The sequence below is a fragment of the Bombina bombina genome, chromosome 4, assembly GCF_027579735.1.
Source record: "Bombina bombina isolate aBomBom1 chromosome 4, aBomBom1.pri, whole genome shotgun sequence".
Classification (NCBI taxonomy): Eukaryota; Metazoa; Chordata; class Amphibia; order Anura; family Bombinatoridae; genus Bombina; species Bombina bombina.
Genome location: NC_069502.1, coordinates 76,975,173 through 76,999,882, shown reverse-complemented (window position 1 = coordinate 76,999,882; position 24,710 = coordinate 76,975,173). Strand labels below are relative to the sequence as shown.

The window sequence follows — 24,710 nt, the reverse complement described above, 5'->3', positions numbered from 1 at the left end:
CTGCAGAGATGCTTGCGTGTGACTATTTTTTATTAACCCCCTAAAAAGGGGTTAAACCCATAGTTCATGTTTGCTGAAGAGCCAAAATGCTGGTGAGCCAATCAGGTGTAGCATACATAGGGAGCCGAATAAAACACGTTTAGACATTGTAGCCACCAATTACTGGCTCTGTTCTGTTCAGGCCATCAGTAAAAAAGTTACTGATGGCGTTTAAAGATATTTTTCTTTTTATACTGTTGTCCTTTAAAGGGACAGTCTACACCAGAATTTTTATTGTTTTAAAAGATAGATAATCCCTTTATTACCCATTTCCCAGTTTTGCATAACCAACACAGTTATAATAATATAGTTTTAACCTCTGTGATTATCTTGTATCTAAGCCTCTGCAAACTGCCCCTTTTTCAGTTCTTTTGACAGACTTGCAGTCTAGCCAATCAGTGCCTGCTCCCAGATTACTTCACGTGCACGAGCACAGTGTTATCTATATGAAATATGTGAACTAACACCCTCTAGTGGTGAAAAACTGTTAAAATGCAATCTGAAAGAGGTGGGCTTCAAGGTCTAAGAAATTAGCATATGAACCTCCTAGGTTAAGCTTTCAACTAAGAATACCAAGAGAACAAAGCAAAATTGGTGATAAAAGTAAATTGGAAATTTTTTTAAAATTACATGCTCTATCTGAATCATGAAAGTTTATTTTGGCCTAGACTGTCCCTTTAAGCATTTACACAATTATGTATACACATTAGAACATTAGTGAAATGTATTTTTATACTGCTATGACATACTCTACAGTTTGATTTACTGTGGTGTCTTTTGGTGTCAGACAATTTCTAAGTGTGTTTTTTTATTTATTTACTTTTTTTACAGTTCGGGTTAAACAAAACACAAGAGAATCAGAGGCCTTTATCTCTGGGGCTACCGCTGGATTATGTCTTTGGTTATATAATCACATTTACATCAGATCATTTTTTTCATCATTCATTTGAGGGCCACATGTGATAAGTTAAAAACAAGTTATCTGTCTTCAGCATTGGCCTGTCCCACAGCATAGTGCGCTAATCTGTAGCATAGGCGTTCTATGGCCGAGTGCTTTTACAAAGGCTCTCCTCCAGCACACGTTGCCAAGCAACTCTTGTAGAGCCTTAAGCTGCATGCAGGCTGCAGCCTTGGGAATATCCCCTGTAAACGGGATTTAGAAGCAGAAATGTGATACAGTCAGGGTGTTCCATGCTGTCTGTAAAATCTGAATATATGCAGGTCAGATCTGGCGCAGGAGCTATGTGCTTATTCTGCATTTGTTGCTTCTATGTAGTAGGATGAGTATGATTCTCGGATATATGTATTATTTTGTCTTTGCAACACCTTTAAAACATTGGGTGTCTGATCTGTAATACATTGCTCTATGTCACCTTGTGGGGACCAATGAGTTAACCACATTTAGTCATTATCTGGAGGAGTTGAAAAACTATTGATTTAAAGCGACATTGTACTACATTTGTTTTGGTGTTCCATTTAATATGAATATATAATAAATAAATAAAGAGAGAGAGAGATTTTGTCAGCTTTCAGTATAGCTTAAAGAAACAGTCCAATAAAAAAAAACGCATTTATTAGAGCTTGTCATTTTTTCTTAACTTACTAAGCTTACTATTTGTTTTTAACTGGGATAGGTTAAGTGCCTCTCAGGAGTTACAAGCATTGCAACTCCCATGCAGAAAAAGACTGGTGATTCGAAGCTAAATGCGATTGTTACTTCTGTTCAACTGACCAACCTTATCTTGCTTCGATGCCACAATGCTTGTGACTCCAGCTGGACTTGACCTATATGCTTAACCCTTTTTGTGCTGGTTAAACAAATAGTAAGCTACTGTAAGTAGCACAAAAATAACTAAAGCATGCAATGTTTGTGCTTATCTGTGCTTACAGGGATTCATTTACATAAATACACAGCAAGTAAAGTATATTGGGTGGGAGTTTTGTTTAGGAAAACAAAACAATAAAAGCCCTAAGATTCCTATTAGTCTGAGCAATAAAGGTTGTGCATTATTATTATTATTCTTTATTTATAAAGCGCCGACAGATTCCGCAGCGCTGCCCATGGGTACAAGGATAACAGTACAGTGGAGAAACAATACGATAAGACACAAAATTTTACAGACAAATACAGGGGGAATTAAGGGCCCAATTCCCGTGGGAACTTACAATCTAGACGGGTAGGAGGATTGGAAACAGGAGGTGGGGACTGCAGAGGTGAGAATGATATTAGTGATAAGATAGAGGGCAACTGTTAGTTAATTGAAGTTAGTTTGTTGATAATTCGGGTGATAAGCTTCCCTGAACAGAAAGGTCTTTAGGGAACGTTTAAAGGAGGAGAGGTTAGGGGCAAGTCTGACATCTCGAGGAAGTGCGTTCCAGAGGGTTGGTGCCATACGAGAGAAGTCCTGTAGTCTAGAATGAGAGGAGGTGATGGTAGAGGATGCAAGAAGCAGGTCGTTGTTGGATCTTAGGGGACGGGCAGGAGTATATTTGTTGATGAGTGAGGACAGGTAGGGTGGGGCAGCATTGGTGAGGGCTTTGTAGGTCAGGGTGAGAATTTTGAATTTAACTCTGTTGTGAATGGGGAGCCAGTGAAGGGACTCACAGAGAGGTTCAGCAGAAATGGAGCATCGAGAGAGGTGGATTAGCCTGGCAGATGCATTTAGGATGGATTTGAGGGGAGAGAGGCGGGAGAGAGGGAGGCCAGTTAGTAAGTTGTTACAGTAGTCAAGTCGGGAAATTACCAGGGAGTGGATGAGCTGTTTGGTAGTTTCAGCACTCAGAAACGGACGAATTTTGGAGATATTGCGTAGGTGGTTATGGCAGGATGAAGAGAGCAGTTGGATGTGGGGAATGAAGGACAGATTTGAGTCAAGCGTGACTCTGAGGGAGCGGACTTGGGGTGATGGGGAGATAGTGGTGCCGCCAACAGTGATAGAAAATTAGAGACTGGAGTGGAGCTAGAGGGGGGAATTAGAAGTAGTTCGGTCTTGGACATATTTATTTTTAGGTGGTGAGAGGCCATCCAGGAGGAAATGCCAGTTAGTAAATTATATATAATTATTATTATACTTTATAAAGTGCCAACATATTCTGCAGCGCTGTCTAAGGGTACATTTGATATAAGTAAAACAATGAGACAATACCTGTAAGAGACAAGTACAGAAGGAATTGAGGGCCCTATTCCCATGGGAATTTACAGTCTATATAGTGCTTTCTGGAAAACCCCAGGACTTGTGCTAATTGCAAGAGCTATAGACTGAGCACATCAAGCTGCCTTTGTTGAGTAAATATTACTGATTATGACACAAGGTCTGGAATTTACATTGGATTTGACAAGCAATAAAGTTTTCAGAGCTTTGGATACATTTTTAGCGCAATAGAAGCCATTTACTTGTATTAAACAGACATTAATTTGAGATTTTAATATAAAATGTTTAATTATATGCACTAAAAAAAACACCTTTGCAGTATACTGTTACTTATTTTGTTCTATTTTTTCTCTAGTTTGGGAACTTTGCAATTCCTGTTAAAAGCAAAAGTGCAATATCTCACATAGTGATTGGTTGCACACCAATGGCCCATTTAGTCTAATTGGCCTAAGCAGAGCGAGAAATCTAGGTTACAACATTGCAACATATTCTCATTGCTATATGGAAACTAAAACTTTATACTTATTTTTTCGATGTTTAAACAACTAGAAATATAATTTAAAAAAAAAAAAATCTGCATATTTGTCTCAGGCTAATCTTTGCTTTGAAAACATAATTTTGTCTAGCATTTATTTAGGATTAAATTTCCCTTTAAAGTGACACAAAATTTATTTTATTTGTTGTATTTAACCCCTTGTGCCATTTAGACGTAGAAACTACATCACACAACATATGTTGCAGTCCCCGCTGTCAAACAGCAGAGACTTCTGCTGGGGGCAGAAGGCATCTGCCTTCATATAGTAAGGGATCACTGATCTATGTCACTCTCTGTAATCATCATTGATGTGCTTAATGGTAGTGGTGGAAAGGAAGGAGAGAGGCAGGGAGATTGGCCCAGCAGAGGAGGGGGGAGGGGCAGGGTTCACTACACTACAGAAATAGATTGTGAAGGGAGAGGGAGGGATGGAGCCCTACGATGTGGAAAATATGGGTTTGAGGAGGATGGGAAGACCCGACACTGTAGAAAATAAAATTAATAAATAGAACAAAAAACAACATATTTGTTACTGATAGACTAGCTGCCAGTAACATATATTGCACGGGTTGTGTGAGGGGGGGGGGGGTTAGAGAGCTGTATGGGGGGAGACTATCTGCCACTACCTAAGATAGTGGTGACCAGTGGGGGGGTTAGGGAGGGAAGAGAGCTGTTTAGGGGGATCGGGTAGGGATCAGGGGGTGAGAGGTGTCAAGTGGGAGAGTAATCTCTACACTTCATCTAAAATTAACCTCACAAGCTACCTGATTAACACCTTCTTTGCCAGGAATTTCAGAAGTGTGGCCTTCTACTTGCCAAAATCAATAGCAAAGCCATGCATGTCTGCTGTTTCTGAAAAAAGGGGACCCCCACAGTAACTTTTCCAACCATTTCTCTTATGACTGCAGTAGCTGTGTGTAAATCCTTTTTTTTTTTTTTTTTTAATATGATCGCATTTAGCGGCAAAATGGTGGCATGAAATATACCAAAATGGGCCTAGATCAATACCTTGGGTTGTCTACTAAAAAAAATAATTATAGTTTAGACAGATAAATAAAATAAAAAGGCTCTATTTCTGTTTAATTGGAGTGATAGCAAAATGCAAAAAGATATCCAATACTTTGGACAAGTTCTTTTCTGAAATTCTCGGTACTGACGTGGGTTAAAGGGATAGACGGATCAAAATTGCAATGTGCATAGATGCATTTCAGTTTGAAATAGAATCATTGTTACAATAAATTTAGTACAGTTTTTCAGCAGCACACGCAGTATCTTGTGAGGGTCAGTGTTCCAGTATTCAAGATTAGAGAGCTGTCTGTGCTTGTGTTATATCACTGCGGACTCTCTGAGCAGGCATGGTGTTTGAATACAGATGCACGGCCCTCACAGCATATGTGCGTATGCTGCTGAAAAATAACTTTTACTAGAAGCATGTATGCTAATGAGGGTTTTTATACAAAATGCTTGTGCTTCAAACTGAAATGCACCTTTTGTATTTTGTCATTTTCTATCCCTTTAAAAGAGAGCTATTAAAATGTATTCTAGGTTTTGCTCTTTGTAAAGCAGATATTTCTGTACTGAGAGAACCATGTATGTTTTTTTTCTTTTTTCTTCTTGCAAGGTGTCAGATCTGCTTATTAGCCAATGAGCAATTTTCCTTTGTTGAAAAGCATACCTAGGTAGGCTCAAGCGCAGCTGATTAAATAACATATATATTTTTAACATGGTTTAATAGCCCTCTTTCACATGGACAGTAGAACTTTGTTTTTAGACTTTTTGTCCCTTTAACATTCTGCTTTTTCTCCAGGGAGTGTGAGACAAAGTACAATTTTTACACAAAACCAATAGGTTTCAAAATGATAGTGTTATATTAGAATTTTCTTTTTTAATGTATACAGGTCTAAGGCAGTGTAGGGCAGTATTAAAACCTGTCCTTGGGCCTCCCTAACAGTCCACATTTTGTGGATATCTGAACTATAGAACAGGGGAAATAACCAGTTAATTTGTAAACATGGTTATTTTACCTGCTCTCATCACCCTGAAAACCTGTCCTGTTAGGGAGGCCGAGGACAGCTTTGAAAACCAGTGGTCTATACAGACCAGACATAACCTATAAGTTCTTGCACATGCTCAGTGGGCCCTGGTGTCTCAGAATGTGAGCAAATAAAAATACTTCTTATGATGAAAGGAAATTGTGCGACAACTGCTGGTGACTGGAAGTTTTTGCTTAATGCTAGCAGTGTTCTGCAGCTCCAGAGGAATTATTATTTCATTTCTCACTAGAATGTCCCTTTAAAGGGACAGTCTACACTAAAATTGTTATTGTTTAAAAAGATAGATAATGCTTTACTACCCATTCCCCAGCTTTGCACAACCAACATTGTTATATTAGTACACTTTATAACATTTAAACCTCTAAATTTCTGCCTGTTTCTAAGCCACTATAGACAGCCTCTTATCACGTTTTTTTATTTGCTTTTCACAACAGGAGACTGATTCATGTGGGCCATATAGATAACATTGTGCTCACGCCCAAGGAGTTATTTAAGAGTTAACACAGCACTAAATGCAACTCAATAGATAATAGTCACAGTCATGTGATCAGGGGGCTGTCAGCAGAAGCTTAGATACAAAGTAATCACAGAGGTAAAAAGTATAATAATATAACTGTTGGTTGTGGAAAAATGGGGAATAGGTAAAAAAGGGATTATCTATCTTTAAAACAATAAACATTCTATTGTAGACTGTCCCTTTAATATGTTCATACAAAATCATTTTAAGAGCAATCAACAGAAAAATCAATATAAAACAGTTTGCGCTATTAAGGGCTGTGAAAGCAGATGGTGTAAACGGGTAACTCGTTAGTGATAAGAACACAGGAAATGAGGAGAAGGCCGAGGGAGGTACAGATGTATAATTGATCCGGACGGATTTGCAGGTGAATATTTTAGGGAGGCAAATGTTTGAGAGGAAATTAGTATTTTCAAGGATTTTTTTAACACAAATGCTGGTGAGAGACAGTAAAATATGTAGCAGATCCCAGAGATAAGGCTCAGAATCCGATACAGTGAATATCTACACACAAAAAATATTTCCTTTGCTTTAAATATGTGAGCAAAGGGGTGTGTACAACATTAATGCACTTAGAGAAAAGACTAAAAGTAAGTTTTTAGCACCTGTTCAATTAAAGTGTAGCGTAATTTTCATCTTTTTGAATAAAATGTAACTTTTATTTACATATTACTTAAAAACACATAATATTGAGAATCACATTGCAAAAGCCAGTATCACTGTAGTAATATTGCTAGCTATTTATCAATATGACTAATGATTTAAGTAGTAAGACGTTATTTGCTTATACCATATCCCTAATGAGATTATAGGCGGGCCGGATTTACAGCCCAGGTGCCTGTAGGCGACAAAATCTAAAGCGCCCCCACGCGCTCCCGGTTCACATGTATGAACCTATAGATGCAGCCTAAAACTTTATAGAATTAGGATTTTATTTACAGCAGCTGCTAATTTTGCCACATAAAAGACAATCCATGGTCTATAACAAAACACACCAGACAGTATTTGCCCAGTATGATGAGATTCCAGTCAGAACAGTATTTTTTAAAATATAATTTATAAAAGAAAAGTGCAGGTTGTCTAGACTGGGGCTTCATTTAGAAACTTTGCTGGCCAAGCCTGCAATGTGCACAATCAACCAAGGGTCAGTTGTTTTTTTAAATTGTTTATCCTGTGCAACAGCCCTGGTATTTTGCATTTTAGCAATAATATCCATACCTATGCTATTTTATATGAAAGACTTACCTCTGACTGTACAATCTGTCACTTTTATTTTGATAGCCGCTGATGCTGCAGCTGATACATGCCCACCGTGCACTCAGAGCGCTCTGTAATAGTGCACCAATAGTCACTCACTGTCACTCCCCATAAAAGAACCAACCCCCACACATTTACTCTCAGGCTGCTCTGTCCACATTCACTGGAGAAACGGACTGCACCGGCCACCGTGGTGGCCATCTTTGTTAAAGGCAAAGTTATTATCTACTATGTTGAGTAAGGGCAGAGCTGTGCAGAAAAGGCATATGGAGCAAAGAGACAGGCGCCCCTCTATGGAAGGCGCCAGTAGGCACATACCTTCTCTGCCTAATGGTAAATCTGGCCCTGATTAGATAGTTATCAATATAAATAAAGCACTTAAACTATAGGCTATGCTCCTACTTTTAGCATTACCTAACAATAGCCAGCAAAATGTTGATCAATATCATATAGCCGCACTGTTATGGCTAATCATTTTTCTTAGAACATAGCTGAGGCAAGAGTTAAAAATTAAGGAAACAGTGCTCCAGTATGTATGCCTGTGACACGCGTTTCACACACACCTTCATATATGGCAAATAACTTTTACCTTGCTACTTAAAATGTTACAGATAATTCAAAGAGCATATTGATACATTTAACTGCACTAGCAATATTCCTACAGTGATACTAGCTGTTGTGTGTTTTTTTTAAATATGTTGCATGCCAGTATGAATGAATGTGTCACAATATATAAGCTCCTATAAACAAAATGTAGATTTGGACCCTCTTTATTCTGTGCAACTATTAAAAAGAGATTAAATATCTCTTGCTTCTGTGTACAAATTGTACTTTTGCCCCACACTCCCTTGAAAGGCCAAAAAGTTAAGCCTGTAACCTGGGTTTTCAAAATGCTGCAAACTGCAAAAAACAACTATTTAATTTGCAGCATTTGCAGGTTACAGAATGTGCTTTTTGGCCTCACTAGGAAGTGTGGGACAAACAGAAATTTACAGAAATAGGTGTGTATAATTTAGACATGTTCCGCAGTTGGCTAACTCACCTGTCACACCAGATTTAAAAAAATAGCCGTACAATACAATATCAGTGGAAGTTCACGAAAGTCCAAATAAATAAAACTTCATTCACACCAAATTTCTTAAGACCGTTAAATACAGAACAATTAACATGTGCATAATAAATAGAAAGTGCAATAACAAACTCAGAATTTGAAATAACAAGTAGATTTTTCTTCATAAATGGAAAGAGTCCACAGCTGCATTCAATACTTTTGGGAATTCAGAACCTGGCCACCAGGAGGAGGCAAAGACACACCAGCCAAAGGCTTAAATACCTCCCCCACTTCCCTCATCCCCCAGTCATTCTTTGCCTTTCGTCCCAGGAGGTTAGCAGAGAAGTGTCAGAAGTTTTCTATAGTCTCCTATGGAGGGTAGTACTCTTTGCATGGGACTGGAGTTTTAAGTAGTCCTGTCAGCCTCTCAGTGAGAGCATGGGTGAAAGTTAGAGTTCGGAGATGCAGGGAGAGTCTTTCTTGCGAAACCATCCCGACTCATATTAACAGCTCCACAAGCAATCAGCGTTGACAAGTTTTGCTGCCTGCTTTTTTCTCATGGCAGAAGCGACGCTACTATCTGTCACACTTGAAGGGCCGTGTTCCTGTTCCACGGCGTAGATTCCAGTAAGATAGTTTCATTTTACTTTCATCATGGATGTATTGTAATTACAACTGTTTATCCGAGAGGGGCAACAACCTTTCGGGGATAACTTTAACATAGGGTCTCAGTGAGGCTCCTTTTTGTATCTAGGAATCAAGGGTTAATATCTCCTGAGGGGGGTTATTGAACAGGGGGGTTATAATCATGTTTGTTATGTGATTCTGTCTGCAACTGTGTAGTATTGCTTTGGCTCATGGCTAATTTTGAACATAACGGCCTATGTCTAGGGACGCGGCCTTTAAGGTCGGGCACGCTTTTGTATGGACTGCACGGTTTACTTTGTGACCCCATTTCCGCTTTCCTGACCGTGTTGTGACTGAGAAATCCTGATCCGCTGGTGTCTGGTTCTCTGCAGGTGGTGAGTGCCCCAGCCATCGGGGGTGTAAGGTGCCGTTTAGATTTTTCTTATTGGTCCAATTTTTATTCAGTCGGATGTCTCTGATTCAGACTCCACTTCTTGCGTAAAATATGAATTGGCCCGGGTAATACATGCCCATTAGTTATGTTCCGAATGCCGTTTTCGAGTGCTCTGTTCCTCTGGATCGGGTAATCAGGTGCCCACTGAGCCATCCGTCTCTGGGGATTCTATTTCTCACGAGACGAGTTCCCTACCACCAACTCTTACTATGCATGCAGGTAACCCAAACGCTACTTATCCTTCTAGGGAGTGTGGCCTGTTCCCACCGGAGGCTACGACACGGTTCCGCATGGCCATATCTTTTGTGCTGCGCGCATATCTGTACCTCCCGGGAGTGTGCTTACGATATTGTCCATGTTTCGTTAACCGGGGCTCGTCAAGCATGGGATCGCCTGGTCCAGTTCAGCCCTCCACCAGTGTTTTGTCCTGGCGGAGGTATGTTGCGCCTTTCCTTATAGACTGGTGCGCCTATAAGGCACGTTTTTGGCGTTGCTGGAGGATTCCACTCTTAATAGGTCTGGGGTTTCTCAGTCTTAATCTTCGACTGGCTTGCATGCATATACATAAGGGGATGAAGTAATCTTCTTATAGTCTTTGTTATTTGTGTATCCTTTTCCAGTTCTGAGCTTGGAAGTCATGGACCCCTGTTGGGCTGGTCCTGCGGGTCTGTCCGTTCTTCCTGGGCGATAACCTATGGGTTGCCTTATCTTTTATTTTCATCCGGTGAGGATGATCTTTATTTGGTCTAAAGCTCATGTTGTGGTGTGATATTTTCTTCGTGAACTTTATTCTCTGGAATTGATACTCGCGATTTTGTGGTTGCACTGTTTACAAAAGTCTGTCTGACTGTTCTTTAGCCCTCTATTCTCGGGGAAGACTATGTGGCATTGACAGTGCTGGGGCCCTTGGTTTCAGGCTGGCCCTGACTAGGTACAAATCCTTCTGTCTTTGAGGCCTAGTTCTGACACGTGGCGCCTTTTTATGTCCTGTTTGTCCGGTGAGGGCACCTAGTGATCACAATATGATTTGTGTTGTTTACTTGTTTTATTTTACAAGCTTCAACTAGCATCCTGAGAGGACTTGAGAGTCCGTGGTTGCTTAGGGGCATGGGGGATTGGTTCAGTCCCCCATGCCCCTAAGCAACCACGGACGCTCAAGTCCTCTCAGGATGCCTTTCAAGCTAGTGGGCCGGGACTCCATTGAGATCCGGGGCGACATGCTCAGTCGTTTTAGATTTTTCCGGGAACTAGAGTGTTCCTTCCCATTGTGGGTTGGAGGATTTAGGTCCTTCATACCGCTGTTCTTACGGTTTTGACTTTCATGGTCTATTTGAAAGTGTCCTTTTAGGACTTGTTCCTTTTAGAGGTTCTCTTCCTTTGGGTCGAGACTTTCTGGACTTTGTCCGATTTTTCTGGTGGCTTTGGCTGCTTAATTAGGAAGTGAAGGCCGTGAGGCTCTGTCTTCCTTCGGAAGTTAGTCGTCTTCATATCAGGGGCAATAGGAGGTGTTGTCTCTTTTTTACAAGCTTTTTGCTTAGGGGATGTTTTTTTGCCTAAGTTCGGGATGCTTTGCATCTTCTCCCTTGGGTGTGGTCCTCTGGAACGTTAATCTGAAAGGATTATGAAGACTAGCCTTTCTTTCTACTCTCTTTCGGGTGACTGGTCTCATTCTCATTTCCCTTAGTGTTGCCCTTGGAGCCTTTAGGCTCTAGAGAAATTACGTGACTTTGTCACTCTCTAGCACCTTGTTGTGGGTGTGTTGACCTCCTGCTAAGGGTGTTCTCTTCCCTTTGGGCTAGGAATTACAGGTGAGTCCTGTACCCATTCTCCGGGTTTCCCAGTTTTCATCCCCTGTGAGTCTGATTCAAACAGGGTATCTTGTGTACCCTGGTGGTGTTGTTCGTTCTAGGACGATTCTGGGTCCAGGGTTCTTGTCTTGGATCCTTCTTGGATTTCTGGAGACTTTTGATCCTGTGGACTGGTTCGGGACGACCCAGTTTTTTCAGGGACCCTTTGTTGCGACATAGGGGCTAGCTCATTGGTCTAGCAAGCAGGAAGGCCAGAGTTTACATTCACCTTTGGGTACTAGTTATAAACTTTAAGCCCTGACTTGTCCTTTGGACGGAGTGTGCTCCTCTTCATGGGGAGTTTTTTGTCTGTTGTGTCAACAGTGGTGTCTGGATGATTTTTTCTTCGGTCCATGTTTGATCATACTATGGCTTCATGTCTTGTGGACATGTACGCTATTCTTATCTATGCCCTTTCCTTTTGAGGGGATAGTTTGTCTTCCTTATGAGCTGGGGTTTCCTCTCTCTAGAGGGTCTTTGTCCTGCCCTGTGTGTAGAAGGTTGGATCAGGTGGCTTATTTCTGTAAGGGGCAGCATCTGCTGCTCTGTGGGCTCTGTTCCACCTGTTTGAATTTGATCTCTCTACGTAGAGACTGTCTAAGAGAGCTGCCCGACAGGTCTTCCTACGGATCTATTCCGGTTTTCTCGGTCCCAGGTCCCAGGGGGTTCTCCTTGGGAGTGCCTTATTTTGGAGGAGCAGATTGGGTTGGCACCCGAGCTCTGTTGGGGTGGATGAGTCCCCCCTTTTTCCTATCTTCAGCTGCTTTCTGCTTGCCCTGCAAGTATTTAAGTTTCAGAGTTATTTTTAGATGACTGCAGCGTGCAGTGTTTTTGCTTCAGGTGCTGTTCGTCAGACCTATCTGAGCTTTCTGCACGAGGTTTTGTTTCTGAATATTTCGGTATTCTAAGCTACCTTTTTGTGACTTGGGGACCTTCGTCTTTAGTTGCTTTTTAGAGTGCGGTTGCACTGTGTTAGGAGAAGATCCTGTCTGTTTCAGACTCCCGGCCTTATCCCGTGGTTTCTGTATTTCTGGGGTCTGGGCATTGCCTCCACTTTTTTCTATGAGACTGGCGGGTCTCTGTTGGTCTGGAGTTCCTTATGCTAGCTGGACAGCTAGCTCAGCATACTAATGCACTGTGGCTACTCTGCACTGTAGCAAACTGAGGGTTACAAGTCCGATCTCCGGTGAGGTCTACTCAGCCTTCCTCCTTTCGAGGTTGATAAGATGAGCAGTGCCTTGAGTCCCTTAAGGGGGATTAGCCGCGCTTTACAAGAACATTCATGTTTTCTCCGTGTCTTTTCTTCTTTGTGAAAGAATACAGTAGCTTGTGCCCTTTCTTTAGTAAGGGGTGTGTTGTTTGGAGACCGACCGCTAGGTGACGGTGTCTCCTGGAGGCTGTTGACTGTCAAATCTAGTTCCTGCGGTCTCTAGCAAGGCTTGTGGACTATCTGCGGTCAGGGTCCTTGGGCCTTTTCCTTTTATTTTTCAAAGTATTTCTCGGATTCGGACGAAGCGGGATGTTGTTGGTTAGGGGTTTTCAGGCCTGGTACCCTCAGAATGGGCCACCTCTTGTACCCGTTTTTGCATTCAGTGTCCTCTATAGCTTGGGTATTGTTTTCCCAAAAGTAATGAATGCAGCTGTGGACTCTTTCCATTTATGAAGAAAAACTTAAATTATGCTTACCTGATATTTTCTTTTCTTCAGATGGAAAGAGTCCACAGCTCCCCGCCCGTATTTTTCTGTGGGGCGTCTGTTATTTTTGTTCTTCTGGCACATTTTCACCCTGATATTTCTTCTAATATTCCTTGTTCCCTCTGCAGAATGACTGGGGGATAAGAGGAGTGGGGAAGCTATTTAAGCCTTTGGCTGGGGTGTCTGCCTCCTCCTGGTGGCCAGGTTCTGAATTCCCAAAAGTAATGAATGCAGCTGGGGACTCTTTCAATCTGAAGAAAAAAATTAAGTTTTTTTCTGACATATGTATCCCCCTCCATTTGTCTGCCCCTGTATCATGTGACATCCATCAGCCAATCAGTTGTATACACTATAAAGTTCTGCACATGGTCAATAGGAGCTGCTGCCTCAGAAAGTGTGCATATAAAAAGACTGTGCAAAATTTGATAATAGAAGTAAATTGGAAAGTGTCTAAAAACTGCATATTCTGTCTGAATCATGAAAGTTCCATTTTGACCTTTATTGTCCCTTTAATTTGACCCCTGAAGTATGTTATTTTTTCTTTACTTCCTGCTTGTGGTTTGACCCATATTTCTAGTAGACATTCCAAACTTATGTTTAGTGTTTAGCTCTGTGCACATAAACACCCGGCATGTGAATGTTTAACACAAAATACTTTTATTTAATGCTCAGTCAGCCAAAAAGATTAATGAAATTCAATTATATTCCATTTGTTTTATTTTTTATTTTTTTAATGATCATTCATTACTGGAAAATAACTTTTGTGTGTCAGGCACTGATGCTGGATGTTGCTCTGGCTTCCAATGTATCCCAAAGCTGTTCAGTCAGGCTGATGTCAGAGCTCTTTGCAGCCACTCGAGTTCCTCCACTGCAAACTCATCAAGCTATGTTCTCATGGACCTCGTGTTGTGCACAGGGGCACAGCCATGCTGGAATAGGAAAGGACCTTCTACAAAATATTGTTCTATTCTTTCTAAAGCATTAAAATAACCATTTATAGTAGTCACTATTAGGAATGCACCAAAATTTCGCCCGCAGAAACATTACGGCCAAAAATGGCATTTATGGTTATTTTGTTATTTTCGGTAACATTATTGTTTAGCATATTTCAAATTTGATGCTAGCCTAGAGCTGCTTTTGAGTTCATTACTTGACTTACTGTTTTGCATATTATAGTTTTCTAGGACTATACTTTTTTGGATAATTGGTAAAAAAAAAACTTTTAAATCGGATTCTGTTACACAGAACTAAATAAAGAATAATACAGTATATTGATATTTAATATTGTTTTAAGTAGGGGATGCACCACAATTTCAGTTTTGGCCGAAAATGGCATTATTGTTTTTTTCTGTTTAGTTTTTTTTTGCAAAGTTATTGTGTAGCACAATAAAAGTGTGGTTATTTTATTGGCTTGCAGTTTTTCAATTCAGATTAATTCATTAAATAGTCTAATTATGCACACAAATATAATATTATATATATATATATATATATATATATATATATATATATATATATATATATATATATATATATATATATATATATATTAAAATTATGGGGGGGGAGATAAAAAACTGAAATTAAAATCCTCCATGTCTCAAAATTAAATCAATGTAAATATTTGCATAGGAAATTAGTACATCTAAGCAAGTATCCCCGCTTGCCCCCAGAAATTCTTAATATGCAATGTTTCCAATGCACAAGAGAATTGTGGGTAAGATATGCAAATTAGGTATGCAAATTCTCAGTTTTTTTGCTTCAAAATACTGTTTTAACACAGCGATCCTTTTAAACAGGAATATGACAGCAAAGTGATTTCTGGTTTGCTGTCATATTCCTGTTTAAAAGGATCGCTGTGTTAAAACAGTATTTTGAAGCAAAAAAACTGAGAATTTGCATACCTAATTTGCATATCTTACCCACAATTCTCTTGTGCATTGGAAACATTGCATATTAAGAATTTCTGGGGGCAAGCGGGGATACTTGCTTAGATGTACTAATTTCCTATGCAAATATTTACATTGATTTATATATATATATATATTTTAAAATAATTTGGAAAAAAAAAATACATTTTCGGTTTTCAGCCAAGTGCATTCTGGATTTTCGGGTTTGGTTTCGGTCCAGCATTTCCATTTTGTTGCATCACTAGTCACTATATATTCTGGTAGGTAGCGTTTTCCTGGCATCTGCTACCCCTAGATTCTTCCTTCACTCCAGAGAACACATTTTCGTTTTCACTACTCCAAAGTCCAGTGGCGAAATGCTTTACACCACTCCAGCTAACACTTAACAGACGATTTTTACTTTCTACTCTCTTCAGCACTTGCCGGCCCTGCTCTGTGAGTTTGCGTGGTCTACCACTTTGTGGCTGAGCTGTTATTGCTCCTAGATGCTTCCTTTGTTTACAATAATAGTAAATACAGTTGACCAGGGAAGATCTAGTTGGGTAGAAACTTCACAAACTGACTTGAGTCACAGGTGGCATCCTATGAAAGTGCCCCTTTTAAAGGCAAGAGTTGTTTATACAAGTTATTTTACTGCCAATGTTTGTCTATGGAGATTTAATGGCTATGTGTGTGTTGTTGTTTTTTTGCACCTGTTAGCAATGGATGTTGCTGGAACACCTGAACTCAATAATTAGCTGGGGTGTCCACATACTTTTGGCCATATCATAGGCTATATATACACATATATATATATATATATATATATATATATATATATATATATATATATATATATATATATATATAATATATATATATATGTGTGTGTGTGTATTTGTGTAATGTGTGTGTTTATATAGATACATTATATCGTGTTTTTTTTCACAGAAAATTTTGCCAGCTGGGTGGGGGCAGAGTTATATTAACTGCATAATTTAAACATTGATTTTAAATGTAATATTGGCTCGTGTTAGCCAAATACTGACTTAAATTTTAGCGGGTGGCTGTTTAAATCAACCTGGTAGAGTGTGCATATGTGTGTGTATGTGTGTGTGTGTATATATATATATATATTCATCATAGGCCATGTGTATTCTGCATAGTGCAGGGACTGACAAATCTGGCATGAATAGTTGGCTATCACCTACACATTTTCAGGATTCAGCGGAACTCTTTATATATGTATAATCTTGAGTATAAGTAGTAACGTTTAGTAATAGCTCCTTTGCTTCCAAGCGTTGTCAAACCCTTTTCCAGTGTATATCGGTATAAGTGGTTGGATTTTATTGCTGGTGTAACAGTACGAAATACATCTGTGCTTTATCTCACAACCTTTGTACAGCTACCATGTGTTTGTTTTTCTAATCATGGCATGTTTGTGTTACACATAGAATATATACAGTTGTGCATTTCACTGAACAAGATGATCCAGTGTATGAGTTAGAGGGATTGTATTTACTTAGAGACATAAAACCCACAATGTTTCTTTCATGATTCAGATAGACGATATCATTTTAAATACATTTCTAATTCACTTCTGTTATCAAATATGCTTTATTCACTAGATATTCTTTGTCAAAGGAGCAACACTACTGGGAGCTAGCTGAGCACCTCAGGTGAGCCAATAGCATTAGGCATATATGCACAATCACCAATCGGCAACTAGCTCCCAGTAGTTCTATTGCTGATCCTGAGCCTACCTAGGTATGCTTTTCAACAAAGGATATCAAGGGAACAAAGCAAACTAGATAATAGAAGTAATTTGGAGTTGTTTAAAATTGCTCTATACAAATCATGAAAGTAAAATTTTTAGTTTGCTGTCTCTTTAGCACAAATATTTGGAAACACTCAGCTATTGTATAGATATTCATTTGCTTCAATGCCTCCCTATAGAGAATAAATAAAAACAGTGTTGCTGTGCTCATCAGTTTAACAACTTGGCTGCCGTGGGACAAAGGGGGGGGGGGTTGCCTCTGGGTGTTAACCTTTGTGAGTATTGCAGCTGTTTTTTACCCACAGGTCACAGGGCGAGGTGTCACTTTGCTCATCCATAACAGACAGGTTCTTCCTCCTCCAGCCCATAAATAGTGATTTATCGGAGACCCTGGGACTGGAGGAGTTTATTTGTGTTAACCTCTAAGAAGTCTTCTGTTTTTTTTAATGATGGTACTGCTGTGTGTAGCTTGTAACAGGGAACGTCTTGCTACAAAACATTTTATTTTTTACCTTTAATATTTTTTTAAGCGTGAGGTTTTTGCATCTACTGCTTAAAATCTATAGTTAAAGGAATATTAAATTTAAATATATATTTATGCATCTGAAATTATTTACAACATTGCAAAATATCTGCATACAAAATAAAGGTTTTAAGCCTGTGATGATGTTCGAAAAATGTGTTGTTTTTTCCCAGGTCACACAGACCTTAAAAAGCCTCTTGTTTCTCTTACTTCCTTTAGTGTGGCCAATTAGTGACAGATATAAAAAAAGCTCCTGTTTGTATCAGCCAATCACTGTGCAGCATGCACGAGTGTCAGGGTTCTGTGTTCCATGGGGTGCATTACAGCCTTTCGGGGGTGGGGGTGGAGATAATAAAGTATTCTGATTAAAGTTTCAGGAAAAGAAAGCTGCACAAATAATTAAAGAGTTTTTTTTTTTTTTTTTAAATATGGATGATTAAACATTTTATGGCAAATGCAACTTTGAGTATAATGTCCCTTTAAATATAAAGAGACAACCTATAATAATAATAACTAGTATTTATATAGTTCCTTTCTCCCAGTGGGACTCAAAGCGCTTTCTCAGCGCTCACTCTCGGAATTAACCAAATCGGCAGCTGAATAGCACAGCAATACATTTCATATTGTAATTGAAACCTTTTTGCTCTATACATACGTTTGCAGAAAATATTTCTATTAAATTCTAGAATACTAGTTGCTAGTGTAGGGATAGTTGTTACTGTGTAAGCTACCTGTGTACTTCCTGTCCGCACCTGCTCAGCGTCCCAGCAGTGATAAATGTTGTGTCATTACTGGGACTCTGAGCAGACTACCGCTGCATGTGAATATACCTGGTAGGTTGTCAGCACAGTAAATTAGCGTTAATGTTTAGTAGAAGTATTTTTTGTAAAGATCAAGCTTATTACAGACATTCTTCTAATACAATTTGAAATACTCTTCAATTGCTATTCAAGGTGTTTTGTAATATATTTCTGTGTGCAAAAATGCTAAGGGGATCACATTTAACATGTGTCCTCCAAGTATTCTCCAAGTTTTGCCAGTGGCATTAAATGTAGCAGTGGTGTCTGCAGCGGGTCGCCTGCAAATTACCTTGCCACCCTTGCACTGCTAATGTTTAAGATTAACCTTTTTATAAACAGAAACATATGTTGCAAAACTTCCTATTGGAGTGGTGGGGTCTTGTGATCTTGGGACAGTTATGGGATGGATTGGGCCATCTAAACCTGGGGCAGAGCTTGGGGCATTAGAGAGCCGGAGACATAAAGAGCAGCAGAAGAGACTACTTGGCACAACTCACCCGTGGGCACTGTCTGATCAGTTGCAACACGAATGGCATCTCTGCACTGTGATGCACCTCAAATACCTCTACTATGTGCTTTTAATTATTAATTATTTCATGTTTTATAATTTAGAAGCCAGTGAGGAGTTGAATGCCCAGATGATATATTTTATTTGCTTTCCTCTAATTTAACAGTGGAATGTGTGCCTTTCTGAGATGCTAGAGTAAATATACCATACATAAGTATGTTTGATTTGGCTGACTCTGCTACATGTTACACTGTGATTGCTTAGACTTTTGTAGGAGCTTGTTTACATCTGGCCTCTTATTGGCCACAGCATAGATAATTGAAAAAGATAAACTTATGGGTTATCAAGGGCTGTATCTCTGGAGTGCTCCTAAACTGCAAAACCAAAGAAATGCAGTGTTTTAGGTGTTGACTATATAATAAACATATATAAAAATGCTTTATTTTTTCTTTTAAAAAATAACTTGGAGCCTAAAACAAAATCACACAAATAGTGAGTTATTAACTTTTGTCCTGAATTTTAGAAAAAAGTTATAAATACATTTTTAAAATATTTTAGTCAGAGATTAATTGGTGCATTCTGAGAAGTATATTATACTCTTAAAGGTATAATATATATATGTGTGTGTGTGTGTGTACAATTGTATGCAAAAGTTTACGCACCCCTGACAATTTCCATGATTTTCATTTATAAATAATTGGGTATTTGGATCAGCAATTTCATTTTGATCTATCAAATAACTGAAGGGCTCAGTAATATTTCAGTAGTGAAATGAGGTTTATTGGATTAACAGAAAATGTGCAATATGCATCAAAACGAAATTAGACAGGTGCATACATTTTGGGCACCCCAACAGAAATATTGCATCAATATTTAGTAGAGCCTCCTTTAGCAGAAATAACAGCCTCTAGACGCTTCCTATAGCCTGTAATGAGTGTCTGGATTCTGGATGAAGGTATTTTGGACCATTCCTCCTTGAAAAAAATCTCCAGTTCAGTTAGGTTTGATGGTTGCCGAGCATGGAAAGCTCGCTTCAAATCACCCCACAGATTTTCAATGACATTCAGGTCTGGGGACTGGGATTGCCATTCCAGAACGTTGTACTTGTTCCGCTGCATAAATGCCAGAGTAGATTTTGAGCAGTGGTTTAAGTCGTTGTCTTGTTGAAATATCCAGCAACGGTGTAACTTCAACTTTGTGACTGATTCCTCAACATTATTCTCAAGTTTCTGCTGATATTGAGTGGAATCCTTGCAACCCTCTGTGTTTCGGGGCCTTCACCCCTTCCTCAGATGAAGGCCCCAAAATGTCAAATATTAACGTTTTGCTTTGATTTAAATCCAGAGAGTTCATATTTTATTGGATAATTTTGTATGCCAGGCACTGCACCCGGGTGCTGTGAATTTCAGAAGCTGTTTGGACTATATAAATATACCTACAGAAAGAGAAGCAATCTCTCAGGAACGCACAGCTCATAGCTTGCTCTATGTCACTGGTTTTCAAACCAGGCCTCTCTAACAGGCCAGGTTTTCAGGATTACCTTGGACGAGAGCAGGTAAAATAACTATGTTGATCAGCTGATTATTTCACCTGTACTCCAGTTCAGTTATCCTCAAAAAATGGCCTGTTAGGGGGGTCTGAGGACAGGTTTTAAAAACAGTGCGCTGTCGATTTACCACCTGAGAGCAGTCTATTTTAGCCCAATTGTGCTTCTCACAGAAAATAACTTTCCTGATGTCAGTCTTATCCCTCCTAACAAGGTCAGTCCAGTCCCGAAATACCAGGTAATCCTCCTCTGAACAAGAAACATTTCAACCCCAGGCGACTGCTTTGGCTTTATTTGGGCCTCATCAGTGAGGTGCAGCCATATTCCTCTAAGCACACTGGGCAAGGAGTCTGTGTCTGGTTTCCCCCATCACCCTTAGAGAGACTTCCCTAGGGTCATATTACAAATACATAAATGGGATCAGAAGTGGCAAGTGACATTTTGCACAGAGTGTAGACAGCATGGTTAAACATTTAACGTTACAATCAAGAAAGAAAGATTGAGTTCCATTATATCATGGGTTCAGTTTTGGAGAGAAATATTGCAAAGCTTCACCCTGAACTGAAGCACGATAGCAAGGTCAGCTGCTTGCTTCAATCTTTACTGTCCCTCTTTCTTCATCTGTCTCAGGCGCAGGGATGTAAGTGCCATGTTTGTACAAGAGGTATGTTTATATGTATCAGTGAGGATCTGTCTGGGTGTTGGTACCGCCAGAATTCTAGGGTCCCAGCTTAGATGGATGATGAGGAAGAGATTGAGTGATCCCTGAGTTATCTAAATGATGTTCTAATGTATGCAAAATGAAGTACCGTTTTTTCTTTTATATTTTATTTGTATTGTATTTGGAAAATAAGATAATTAAAAACAAAACAAAACAACAACTTTCTTATGACCAGTGAACTGGTCATGTTCTGCGTTTGATATTAAATGGTTTAGCGGATCTGCCTGCTGGCTTCTTAGTTGTGTTCAGTAGGTCTCTGAAACGTGTGTGCCTGATGGTAGACTATATGCTGATATTTATCAGATCACTTACTGATCTAATGGAAAGGCTGCCAAAGTGTCTAAATAGACCCCATGACAGCCAGTAGTATGCTGGTGCTGTACACTTTACCATAGTAAAGATAGCTTCATATGCTCATCTCACAGCATTTATAGCCACTAATTGCTAAACATGCTTTTCTGTTCTTTCTTGGTTAGGCAAGGTTGTGCACAGTGCATATACTCAGACTGACATTGGCTCATGCACAAGAAATCTCAATCTCTGTATTTTAAAGGGATACAACAGATGAACAAAAAAAACAAAACAAAAAGCACGCTTTGCTTAGCTAAGTGCGTATAGAGCCACAGCATATATTGACTTTTATGTTCCTTCCGACACTGATTACATTAAATCTATGAAAACCACAAGCTACATTAGGGTAAGTGGTTGGCACTTGGCCTCAGATTACAAGATGCACTGATATTGCTGTAGGGACCCTGACAGTACCACCATACTGCCCACAGTTAGTGAGGAAATGTTATTTATTTTTTGTATTGTATTGAAACGGGAGGTCATGCTCCTCCTATAATCTGTTTAGTTTAATACAGGGTTAAATAAATACTGGGCACTTACTTACAATTTGGTTTTCTGAATCAAGGGGTTAAATCACATGTGAAGTTTTGTTATTTTGCAATGTTATAATATAACCCCTTGGTTTCCCACAAGTACTATGGGCGTTCAAAGGGTTAGATAATTATTGTGTGAGTTACTGCTAACCACACAGTTAAATCTCAGCGTATGTTTCTAGGGAACACTGGGGTTAAATTACTGTTTTAGGTTATGTACAATCGGGAGGTTAAATCACAACTTGCAATGTATTTTTGGCAGTCAAGTGGTTAAACCACAGTTGTGGAACGGTATTTTTAGGAAACAAATGTTTTGAAGAGGAATAGCTGCTCAGGTTAATTGTGTTGTGTATTTTTTATTTCTCGTGCATGGTGTCTGCTGATACCAGGGCTACCATTAGATAAGGAAATTGTCTATTTTTTATTGGTTTTCAGACATAAATACAGATGTCAACACATTGTCCAATAAATACAGCTTTGTGCAGTAATGTTACTATACACTGGGTTTCTTCAGACTTCATTTTATTTGTCCATAATGAAAGAGCTTTGCAATATACGTTCATTATTTATTTTGCCCCTCTTTCCTGTAATTCAGGAAATTGCCCACTGCTGACTTTTCAAGGCTAGCCAAGCTGTATATCTTTCCCTAATTGGCTTTAACAGATAAAACTGCAAACAATGTACTTTATACTAACTTTATCACTATGACTAGCCTTGTTGTCTGCAAACTAAAGCCCAGATTGGCTTCTCTAAATAACACAAGTGGTGGTGGAGTTTGGCTTTTTATACAATTTAACATCTTTTTTGCTGCAGTTGTTTTTGACTTGGCTCATAAGTACAAGTTGTTCACTGTCTCTTTAAAGCAATTACCTTTATCTAACAAGGCAGTTTACTAGATTCTCTACAATCAGACAGATTTCCTTTCTCCTATTTCACCTGCCTCTTAACCGTCCTGCATTTTGCAAGATAGTCGGCGCTCCCTCTAGCCTTTTAAAACACTGGTTTCACAAAGTTTAACTGTGCACCTCTGGTCTCCACCCCAGAAATACCTGTAACAACCCTGGACCTCATGATTCCTCTTCTTAGACACGTGCACGCTCCTGAGCACATCGGCGTCTACTGAGAAAAGGATAGAAACTATTCATCACATCTCATACAGTTGGATAAGTTTATTTTGAGTCTGACAGAAGCCGTTGTATGTTTAAAGAGCTTGTGCAAACAAGCAAATGCAAAAAGTCTGCAGCTCTTTCCCGTAGCATGTGCAAGAGTTTTCAGCTCATATATTATATATAAGTATAATGAAATGACCTGTTGTTTTTTATTGTTTTGTTTTTCTTTTTGAGGAAAATTCTGGCAGTGCTTATTAGCATAAATTGGCATAAATGCAGTAGAATTGCATAATTACCAAGTGCATAATAAAAAGACAATGATTTAAAACCTCAGAATTTCAAATAAGCAGTAGATTTTTTTTTCTGACAAATTTATTTTTGCTCCCATTTTCTTCCCCCTGTATCATGTGACAGACATCAGCCAATCACAGACTAGTATACGTATACCCTGTAAGCTTGTGCACATGCTCAGTAGGATCTTGTCTCCCAAAAAGTGCAAAATTTGATAATGGAACTAAACTGGAAAGTGTCTTAAAGGGACAATGAACCCAATTTTTTTCTATCGTGATTCAGATAGAGCATGCAATTTTAAGCAACTTTCTAATTTACTCCTATTATCAAATTCTTTTAATTCTCTTGGTATCTTTATTTGAAATGCAAGAATGTAAGTTTAGATGCCGGCCCATTTGTGGTGAACACACTGTGTTGTTCTTGCTGATTGGTGGGTAAATTCACCTACCAATAAACAAGTGCTTTCCATGGTTCTGAACCAAAAAAAATAGCTTAGATGCCTTCTTTTTCAAATAAAGAAAGCAAGAGAACGAAGAAAAATTGATAACAGGAGTAAATTAGAAAGTTGTTTAAAATTGCATGCTCTATCTGGATCACGAAAGAAAAGTTTTGGGTTCAGTGTCCCTTTAAAACTGCTGCTCTATCTAAATCATAAAAGTTTAATTTGACTTGAGTGTCCCTTTAACTAATACTGCTAGGTATAATTTTAAAGGGTTATTTGTTTATAATTAAATTTGAACATATATAAAAGTTCTAGCATGAAATGACCTTTATTTCTATATTTATTATTTTTATTTATAGTGACCAGAACTTTAAAAATAGTGACTGGGTGATAACCTTAGTTGCTTGGGTTTTTTCCTAGTGATCAGGGGCGGAACTACCATTGGTTCAGCAGGTGCAGTGACACCGGGGCCCAAGTTCTCAGGGGGCCCATAGCAGTCAGTCTGTACATAGAAGTGTGCAAAATGTGTACAATCCTAATGCATGGGAGCCTTTTATTAGTACAAGTTGTAGGTTCATCTTATCTATTTATTTATCTATATATCTGTCTATCATTATATGGAGCAGCATATATATTATTACTATTGCTAATTACTAAGTTACCTTTGGGGGTCCCATAAAATGTTCCCCCTGGGCCCTCTGTTGCGTAGTCAGCTACTGCTGAGTAAATAGAAGAAATAGGTTCCATGACCGATTTAGTCAACTTTCCATGATCTTCAGGTAAAAACGAGCCCATTAGCACAAGAAAACTAGAAGGAATATAGTGGTAACAGATACACAGAGAATGACTATGCTTGATCAATTCTGCTTACATAAAATCTCCACTTGTGTTTATTCTGTTCTTCTGTAAATATTCCAGTTTCTTATATAGCCGTGGCAGAATTACTGTAATTTAAGATTTGTAAATGGGGAAAAAATGTTAAAACAAACTGA

At 39.0% G+C, this 24,710-nt stretch overlaps 1 protein-coding gene across 5 annotated transcripts in view; it reads left to right on the top strand.

The window, feature by feature from the left end:
* The window catches only part of NCOA1 (nuclear receptor coactivator 1), a 581,392-nt gene that overhangs the window by 199,820 nt on the left and 356,862 nt on the right, over positions 1–24,710 (top strand). Inside the window, exon 1 of one of the 5 annotated variants that reach the window (XM_053709522.1) lies at positions 20,728–20,935. The exons of the other annotated variants lie outside the window; for them this stretch is intronic. The gene's annotated coding sequence lies outside the window, so the exon portion shown is untranslated. Of the gene's footprint in view, positions 1–20,727; positions 20,936–24,710 lie in introns of those variants that run through there. 5 annotated transcript variants of the gene reach the window in all.